The following is a 542-nucleotide window of genomic DNA, read 5'->3' as shown; positions in this document are numbered from 1 at the left end:
GTGACTGCAGCCATGAAATTAAAAGACGCTTACTCCTTGGAAGGAAAGTTATGACCAACCTAGATAGCATATTCAAAAGCAGAGACATTACTTTGCTACCTCTAGTCCGTCTAGTCAAGGTCGGTCTCGTCAAGGTCCATCTAGTCAAGGCTATGTTTTATCCTGTGGTCATGTATGGACATGAGAGTTGGAATGTGAAGAAAGCTGAGTGCTGAAGAATTGATGCTTTTGAAGTGTGGTGTTGGAGAAGACTCTTGAGAGTCCCTTGGACTGCAAGGCAATCCAACCAGTCCATTTTGAAGGAGATCAGCCCTGGGATTTCTTTGGAAGGAATGATGCTAAAGCTGAAACTCCAGTACTTTGGCCACCTCATGCGAAGAGTTGACTCATTGGAAAAGACTCTGATGCTGGGAGGGATTGGGGGGCAGGAGGAGAAGGGGACGACAGAGGATGAGATGGCTGGATGGAATCACTGACTTGATGGACGTGAGTCTCAGTGAACTCCGGGACTTGGTGATGGACAGGGAGGCCTGGCGTGCTGC

Source organism: Bison bison, unplaced genomic scaffold, assembly GCF_000754665.1.
Source record: "Bison bison bison isolate TAMUID 2011002044 unplaced genomic scaffold, Bison_UMD1.0 scf7180017864378, whole genome shotgun sequence".
NCBI lineage: Eukaryota > Metazoa > Chordata > Mammalia > Artiodactyla > Bovidae > Bison > Bison bison.
This window is presented reverse-complemented; position numbering follows the sequence as displayed.